Here is an 8,492-nt window from a genome sequence, read left to right as displayed (position 1 = left end):
TATCCTTAATTTGCAATTTCGTTAATTCTGTGGTTATTTATCTTGAAACCCATATATCTGTTATTTTGTCTTACTTTTGCCTGTTTAAGTCTGAGTGAGAGACATAAGGCCTTTGTGATTAAGACAAAATAATATAACAGACGGTTTTAGGCACCAAGATAAGTAACAGGGAAGAAACAGATTGTTTATATAAAGATAAAACCTGCAGTCATATTATGCATATAGATTCTAAGCAAGAAAATAATATTTCGGCCGTCAGTAAAGGATTTAATAGTTTAATAGATAAAACATCAGTTAGGCCCAATTTTAGCCCGGGGCCCAAACTAATACTAAATTTAAACAAAATACCCTCAGAACCAATACAACCAAGGCCAATACAAACCCAATCCTAAAACACCTGAACCCTAGCCCAAATTTTTAGCCCAAAACCAAAAAAAAAAACATTTTCGGCAGAACCCTAACAGCCAACCTTCAGCCGTCGCAATCGAAGCAGTCTCCAGGCACCGCACGTTGCGCACCCTTCTACGTCTTACGCTCATCCACCACGCCACATTAGAGACGTGCTCAATCTACCTACAAACGCGTAAAACACGTTGTAAAAAAGGGCTATAAAAGCCTTCGTAAACATATGTAAAAGAGGGGGATCTTTTTTTGGGAATATAAAAAAATACACACAAAAGAGAAATCAATAAAAAGAATCTGACTCAAAGTTCTAAAGGTTACTTTATTTTTTTTCTGGTATTCTTCTTTGTATTTGCGTTTCTATTTTTTTCCTTTCTTATTTATTTCTTGTTTCTTATGCAAATCTATTTGAAATAAAAGTCAAAGAAAGGGTTTTACCTAGGTGTTGGCCACTAAGAACCCGAATGCCTGGGAAGTGTGGAGGTTCGAGTAAGGGATTTCGTCCATGGCTTTCACGGTGGCCTTCTTTTTCGCTGAATTCGACGTTCGGGTGTGAGAGCATTTAGGGTTAAATTTTCTAAAGGGGATTAGGGTTTTGTCTTATGATGGAGGACCGAATGTTATTTTTTTTTGGCTTTGCTTTAGCCTTTATAAGGACCCAAAAAGGGTGTCGTATAATGGCATGACCCAGTGACCGTGTGACCCGATCCGATACCTAGGGGAACCCGCATGTTTCGTCAAAAGGGGTTATTTATGCAGTCAGCCCCTCTTCTTTGAGTTGCTGATATATTAGGGCAATGTGCATTCTTTTTTCTGTTTTAAATTTTGGCCTAGGAATTTTGCGTCAGTTTTGTTTTGACCCATGATAAAATGCTGCGTTTTGGAGCCTGGGATAATTTCGTTTTTAATTCCCATGGGTTTAGGCGCATTGCATTTTAGTCCTAAATTAAGTTTTAACGATTTCTTTATTTGTGGATTACTTTTTCGATTCCGTTTCTATTCCAATTGAGTCTGTTTCCTTTTAATTTCAGTTTTTTTGTTGAAATTGTTTTTATTATTTATTCTAAATTATTATCAACTTTTTATTCGGTACTTCAAATTACTTTATATTATTCATATTCTTTTTTGTTCTTTTGCATATTTTTGAAACATTATGTCTATATAACTCACTTATTTTAAAATTCCCCTTTGTGTACATTCTTTGTTTAAAGCTTTATATGATGGCTATTTTCAAACATTTTTATACATTGTATATATATAATTTATATGTAGTTGTTTTCTTACTTTACGTATATTATTTTTGGTATGTTGATGTATATATTGTCTTGTATATTACTACTTTAAATTTCTTCTTACATAATACTTATCTTAAGATTCACCTATATATTATTACTTTCCATATTATTTATTCCTTTTATTTACAATTCATTTCAAACTTGGATGTATACTTATTTCCATTTCTTCTTTTTATACGTATAATTTATTATTTTTGAATATTGTTGATTTCAGATTTCTCTTGTTATTTTTCATATTATTTGTTTCCAATTTATTTACCATTATTTAAAAACTTGTTACATTTTATTTATGTCAATTTGTTTCATATTTCTTTTAAAATTATTTTTCATTAGTCTTTGAATATTGATATTAATATTTGCATAGGACAACATGTTACGTGGTTATCGCTATTATGTGTATTGTAATTCTTAGTTTGTGTTTATGGGTTATTTGTGATTCAGTAATGAAATATTTTATTTACGAATTATTACTTTGCGTTGTATATTATCCTTTCATCGCATTCTAGTCGCTTAAAAGGTTGTGCTTTAATATCACTTAAGTTTTGGAATCGTTTTATTCGAAATTTTTTCTCAAAATAAGGCAATACTCGTATTTGAGAGCTTCAGGAAAATGGTGCCCTAACTTACTGAGTTCTGATTTTCCTCATTGAATCTAAGAACATGGTGCCGTAATTATTGTTATACTATAAAATTGATTCTTGGTCGGTTCCCGATGAGATCCTATACCAATGTGGGGATTTTGACTGAGTCCCTCTTCTTGAGATTTGGGGAGCCGTAAGATATGCTCTTTTTCTTGTATTAAGGCAATATCGATCGAGACAGTTCATACTAGCAACTCATGGGTTAGCTCAATGCGAGTTTCCGTATAAGGGGGATAATTATAAGAGGAAGGTACGAGAGATGTCCAACGCTTGGAATCAGGATAAAAAGACTGATAGTAGGTCCGATAACGACCCCTGAGTATAATGGTTGGCGGAATAAGAGGATTAACGATAATATCTCTGAGCCAAATCAAGAGGGTGCGCGGTCGATGGAAGAATATCTACAAGTGGTTCCCACCCGAGTTAGAAATCATAAGGCAGGACTTTGAGAGAAGGAATACAGAACTCGTAAAGAAAATAGAACAACTGGAAGAAGAAAAGATACATTTGAAACTTGATGTTGATGTTCCGAAGCTAGAAACGAGAAAGTGAGAAAGGGCAAGAATAAGGCCGAGGAAGATTTGGATAGCCTAAAAATGGATTATAAGAAATTGCGCCTGTCAATGAGAACTGCCGGGTTTAGAAAAACATTTGAATAATGGCGACATGAGATCCAAGAGGAGAAGGCCAATGCTGATCAGTGGAAGAGAAAATATCAGGATACACAGGGTCGAAAAGAAGCCTTAGAAAAGAGTCTGTCGAAAACCCAAAATGAGAAGGTCAGGTTAAAAGCTAGAGTGACAGAATTGGAAAAGTCGCTTCATTAGTGTCATAGTCGTAACTCTGCAATGGAGCTGAAGGTGAGTTTGAATAAGATCGAAGAGTTGAAAACGAAGGTCGAAGAACTTGAGATTGCGTTACAAAACTGCGAACTCCGGATTGAATTCCTTGAAGCAAATGAAGAGCGTTGGAAAGAGCAACTCCATCGGTCCCAAGATCACGTTAAGGATAGAGATTACGTCATGGGCGAAGTCGTGGCTTAGATACAAGAAGTGGCCGATCATTTACAAACCTTAGCGGTTCAGGCTGACGTGCTAAGTTTGAAATATGAGTTAGAGTCAAACCGGGGTTGTGAGCTGGCTTGGCTTCTTAAGAGAGTTAAAACTTTGAGTGTCAAGGCAAAGCCGTATATATGATCTGTTTTGTGTAAAGAATTTTATTTTCTAATAAAGTTATTCTAAATGGAATTGGATTAGAATCGACGCCTTTTTTTTAGTTTTGCATTCATCTCATGCATTTGCATTACATTGCATCATGTGCATTAAATTTCACAAAAGAACCCTAATTAATTAGAAATCGTATTATAGTTACCCTGGAACATCAATACTACACACGAAAAAAAAATAAAGCTATGGATCAAAGGTTGGAAAAATTGGAGCAAATGCAGAAGGAGATGCAGGATCAACAACAAGTACAGATGCAAGAATAGTTGGCCAAAATCCAACAGGACATGAGGCATCTGATGCTAGAATCTCAAAGGAATATGATGAACCAATTGACTCAGTTACTGATTAGAGGGCCAGAAAAAGGGAATGGCCCTATGATCAATACTGGGGACGACAGCGAGGACCTTGCTTACCCTTCAGGTTTCACCCCAACGAATACCCAAGCACCACCACAAAGGGTGTCTGTCAATATCAGACCCCAATGTCAGATTGGTACTTCGGCGCCGATAAATTTCCTAATGGGCTCAAGTTCCAATCTTGAAGACAATCGGGCAAATCTTGAAGTCCCTGACCACGATGATGTAACGAAAGTGGGAAGGGCAAGAGCGAAACTCCCAAAGCAACTTGAAGACCGATACAAATGGCTGGAGGAGAAATTCAAGGCGTTGGAAAGCGCTGATTATCATTGTGGAATGGATGCTAAGGAGTTGAGCCTGGTTCAGATTTGGTACTCCCTCCAAAATTCAAAATGCCAGAGTTTGAAAAATATAATAGGATTAGCTTCCCTGAGGCCCACATTACAATATTCTATTGGAGGATGATGGGATATGTCAACAATGAGCAGTTGTTGATTTACTATTTCCAGGACAGTTTGACAAGGGCAGCAGCCAAATGGTATAATCAACTGAATCGTACCCAAGTTAATTCATGGAAGGATCTAGCACAGGCCTTCATGAAGCAATATGGCCACATAACGGATATAGTGCCTGATAGAATCACATTACAGAATATGGAGAAGAAGTCGAAAGAGAGTTTCAGACAATATGCTTAGAGGTGGGGGTAGTTGCAACGCAAGTTCAACTACCACTGCTGGAAAAGGAAACAACCATGCTTTTCATTAATATCCTAAAAGCACCTTTTATTAATCACATGCTGAGAAGCGCAACTAAAAGTTTCTCGGATATAGTGATGTCTGGAAAAATGATGGAGACTGCAATCAAGTGTGGAAAGATAAAGGTCGGGGAGAACACAAAGAGGTCAGCCCTGAAGAAAAGAGACAATGAAGTGCATAATATGAGCACAGGTTATTCGAAACTGATTACCGTGATCCAACCGAGGACAGTAACCACGGGCCAGCAAACCTTATCAAGGCAAGAGCTAAACACAAAGTAAAATACATAGAAACTCCAGTTTACGCCCATTCCGATGACGTATAGGGAGTTGTACCAAAATTTATTTGACGCACATGTTGTATCCCCTTTCTACCTATAACCGATGTAACCGCTATACCCTAAATGGTATGACACAAATGCCAAATGTGAATACCATGCAAGAATCACGGGACACTCAATAGAAAACTGACTTTTAAAAATTTAGAGGAAAATGGTGAAACGAGGTTTAATCATGCAGGATTTGGGGAGTAAATTTCGAGATATGAGGAACTATTGTGAATTCTACAATGAAGGAGATAATGAGATTGAAAGATGCAATGAATTCAGAGCCCTGGTACAAGGTCTGATGGATAACAAAGAGCTGGAGTTCTTTGAATTTATCGAAGGAAAGGATGTATGCACCTCGGGGGGTCAGAGAAGATCTCTGAAGTCAATCACTCGGTGGTCATCATCTCACGATTGAGAATCAATGAAGCTGGAGCGAAAATGATACCAAGAGTGGTAATTCAGAAACCCGTGGCTTTTCCTTATAAGGATAGAAAAAGAGTGCATTGGAATTATAACTACAATGTGACATTTCCGAGAGAGGAGAGTCCGGTCAGCACGCTAAGTACAAAAGTCGACCTGTAAAAGGGAAATCTTTGGTGATCGAGCAAGGGAAGGAGAGGCCAGAACTATCCGTTAATGAGCCTGTAACGAAGAAAAAAGCTAAAGAATTTTTGAAGTTCCTAAAGCACAATGAGTATAGTGTTGTGAAACAACTACACAAGCAACCGACTCGCATATCGGTATTGGCTTTGCTTTTAAACTTGGAGGTACAATGTAACGCGCTGGTAAAAGTGTTGAACGAAACCTATGTCACTGATGACATTTCGGAAAACAAGTTAGATCGTCTTGTCAACAACATAAGTGCCGACAATTACAACATAAGTGCTGACAATTTCATCTCTTTTAATGATGATGAAATACCACCAAGAGGTAGGGGATCCACCAAGGCTCTGGTCATTACTACTCGCTGCAAGGGGTATACGTTACCAGGGGTATTAATTGACAACAGGTTGGCACTAAATGTCTTGCCCTTGTCCACATTGAACAAATTACCTATAGACAGCTCTCATATGAAGATATTCCAACACATAGTGAGAGTATTTGACGGTACTGAAAGGAAGGTAATGGGAAGGATTGAGGTACCTTTGTTGCTTGGTCCAAACACATGCGAGATAGACTTCCTAATGATGGACATTAAGCCCTCTTATAATTGCCTATTGGGGAGGCCTTGGATTCATTCAGTGGGGGCAGTGCCATCGTCACTGCATTAAAAGCTAAAGTTGGTGATGGAGGGCCGGCTGATAACAATAAACGCGGAGGAGGACATTATTGCCTCCGTTGCCAGTGATACGCCATACATAGAGAATGATAGTGAAACAACAGAATGTTCCTTTTGGTCGTTGGAATTTGTGAACGTAACCTTCATCAGTGAGAGAAGTAAGGTCCCAATGCCCAAAATATCTGAAGCGACGAGGATGAGCTTGCAACTGACAGTTGGAAAAGGGGCATTGCCTAGAAGGGGACTCGGAAAATTCCTCCATTGACGAGTCGAAGTGCCAATCTTAGCTGACAAATGGGATCGCTTTAGCTTAGGGTATAGGCCAGACACAAATCAAATGAAAAAAAAGTTGGAAAGGAAGCAAGAGAGACGAAGAGAAAGATTAAATAGGGTAGAGGTCAGATGAGAGCTGATGACCTTCACTCATATATCCAGAACGTTCGTGTCAAGAGGAGTTATTCATCCTGAACGGAAGCTGACAAGTAACTAATCCAATGAAGATTTGTTAGGAAACCTGAGCATCGATGTCAATTTAACACCCCTATAACCTGTATCCGTCGCCGGAGTAGGTTATGAAGAGTTACCAATCCAAAACACTACATTTGTACATTCACATTTACATAAGTTCATTAGCAATTATATGCATAGCTACACAAAATCAAAGATCAAAATTCAGACTTATACCGACATTCAAAAGTTACCATATTCACATAGCTTATATACAACAACATCTCAAAATATCATTCACTTAAGTCTATTCTATACATGCCATACGAATTCCAAAACATAATAGTACCAAAACGATAGATAGTGTGACGAGTTGCTGACGATCCCCGAGCAAGTGGCTAGAGTCAACGATCTAAAAACAGAGAAACATAACAAATGGAGTAAGCTTCCATAAGCTTAGTAAGTTTTAAGCAACGCAAACAATTAAATTCAATTATAAATCGATCAATCAAATTCTCAAGTGACATTTCTTAGGCATATTGCCATTTGGCCGAATATATATATAAACATTTAACATATATTTAGCATATTAACTTCACTTGAATCTGAATTCATATAACATAAGTAAATTAAATATTTTCACATAACTTCACATTTTGGCCGAATGTATCATGATCATAGATATAGTCATAACACTTATTCACATATGCATCACATTATACACTTATGATTCAATTCAAATCAAACTCATATATAAGTACATGATACGTACCTGGCCAACTTAATATATTGAATGTATTCAATTGTCATTCTAACACGAAGTATCATAGTCTTAGACTTTTATCAAATCACCGGCATTAAGCCTGCTAGGTGTTAAACCCGAATTCATCACCTGCACGAAGCCTGTTAGACTTTAAGTCTGAACTCATTCATCGGCATTTTGCCTGCTAGGCTCGAAACCCGATATCATCTCGCCGGCATTATAGCCTGCTAGGTCTGAAGCCTGATATCATCTCACCGGTATTATAGCCTCCTAGGCTCGAATCCCGATATCATCTCACCGGTATTATAGCCTGCTAGGCTCAAAGCCCGAATGTCACATTACAAAAAAAATCAATTCACATGTTCTTTCATACTTTCACCACTTATGCTTCAACTTCAATTATGGCCGAAACACATATACATTTGTACAAAGGCTTTCATCATTCGAATAAAGTACACGTTTGATATAAGGTATTATACTCGAATTCCATACCTCAATTACATTCGGCAATCACACATCATTAATAATAATATCACATCCAAACATGGTTACCCTTAGGTTCTAATAATCACAAATGGTGAAACCTCTTTCATCACCCATGCAACATGGTACATTGATCATAAATCTCATTTAACATGTTATAATTCCATATCCAATTCAACTTAGCTATACTAGCTATCTTTGGTTTATAGTATTAATTCATTCTTACTCGGCATATTAGCTAAATAAAAACAACATCCTTTTAGCTATTTTCATTTAATCAATAAGTATATGAACTCAAATTAAACACTTAAGAACTTACCTTAAATGTCGTCGGACAACTACGAATCGACTATTCCATCTGTTTCGCTTTTCCCTTTTCGGAGTTAAGTTCCTTTTGCTCTTGAGCTAGGTAAAATAAATCGGTTTGTTTAATTACTTAACTAATTTATTTAGATTCAAACATTAACAATTTTTCTTAATAAGAAACATACGACAACTCATTAACAACCATTCATTC

At 37.1% G+C, this 8,492-nt stretch overlaps 2 long non-coding RNA genes across 2 annotated transcripts; one reads left to right on the top strand and one right to left on the bottom strand.

Annotated features, from left to right (window-relative positions):
- Positions 1–255: 255 nt before the first annotated feature.
- Positions 256–3,590, bottom strand: LOC107888088 (uncharacterized). The gene is made up of 2 exons (XR_001681275.2): positions 841–3,590; positions 256–573 (listed from the first exon to the last, which is right to left on the bottom strand). It is a non-coding gene; the product is annotated as an uncharacterized lncRNA (long non-coding RNA).
- Positions 580–1,432, top strand: LOC121220245 (uncharacterized). Its single transcript, XR_005917418.1, has 2 exons — positions 580–718; positions 823–1,432. It is a non-coding gene; the product is annotated as an uncharacterized lncRNA (long non-coding RNA).
- Positions 3,591–8,492: the final 4,902 nt, after the last annotated feature.

The sequence above is a fragment of the Gossypium hirsutum genome, chromosome A03 (genome assembly GCF_007990345.1).
Source record: "Gossypium hirsutum isolate 1008001.06 chromosome A03, Gossypium_hirsutum_v2.1, whole genome shotgun sequence".
Classification (NCBI taxonomy): domain Eukaryota; kingdom Viridiplantae; phylum Streptophyta; class Magnoliopsida; order Malvales; family Malvaceae; genus Gossypium; species Gossypium hirsutum.
Note: the sequence above shows the minus strand (reverse complement) of the source record. Positions and strands in the feature narration are given on the sequence as shown.